Here is a 940-nt window from a genome sequence, read left to right on the forward strand (position 1 = left end):
AGAGAGTACAAAGAATGAGAAAAGAAAGAAAAAAAATACAATAAGATCAACAAAAGGAAACAGGTGAGAAGCTGGTGTGGACGAGCTAAGTCCTCACTGATGATCGTCATCATCATTGTCCAATACTACTATGTTCACCTGAGGTCTAGAGTTGACGTTGAGTCGATGGTCGTAGTAGTCAAACCTCGAGTTCACCAGCTGTACCTCCCTCTGAAGTTGGCCAAAATCTGCTGAAATGGCATTGGCCGTGGTATCCAAGTCCTGGCCCAGTCTGAGAAAGGAATTCTCCAAAGTAGCCTGCCTCTCCAGGATGCGCTCCTCCCTAGAAGCACTCTCATCCAGTCTTCTTAACAGCTGATCTTGCCCTCAAAATCATATGCACCACTCTCAGGTGGTGGGGCTCTATGCTGTGGGCCTGCAGCTCTGGTGAAGCCAGGATCAGCACCTCTCGACTCCTGAGGCACCTCCTCAAGGATGTCCTCATCCACAAAATCATCCTCCCCATCCTGAGGAACATAGTCCTCATCCTCTTCACTAGACTCCTCCTCTATGGGAACATCCTCCATAGGGGCAGCCCTCCTATCCCTACCTCTCTGAGCTCCTGCTCTCTGAGGTACATCCATAAGAGTGTGGAGACCCATCCTCAAGAGATTTCCCCTGTCGAACCTATCTGCTGAAGTCTTCCCCTCTTCACCACTCAGGTCCACCCCAAAGAACTCAAAGATCCTGGTGAGGATCCTGCCATATGGAAATCCTCCGTCCTCGGGGTGTGAAGTATGGTGTTCCATCGTCTTGAGGATGACGTAAGGCAAGCACAAGTGCTCGGCACCTCCCTCTAAGGCCGTATAGATGCAGTAAGCTAAGAAGGTTGTCATGAAGCCCACCTAGTTCCGATGACCTCCTCTGGGGAGCAAGTTGAACTGGACCAATCGGACAAACA

The sequence above is a fragment of the Macadamia integrifolia genome, unplaced genomic scaffold (assembly GCF_013358625.1).
Source record: "Macadamia integrifolia cultivar HAES 741 unplaced genomic scaffold, SCU_Mint_v3 scaffold1940, whole genome shotgun sequence".
NCBI lineage: Eukaryota > Viridiplantae > Streptophyta > Magnoliopsida > Proteales > Proteaceae > Macadamia > Macadamia integrifolia.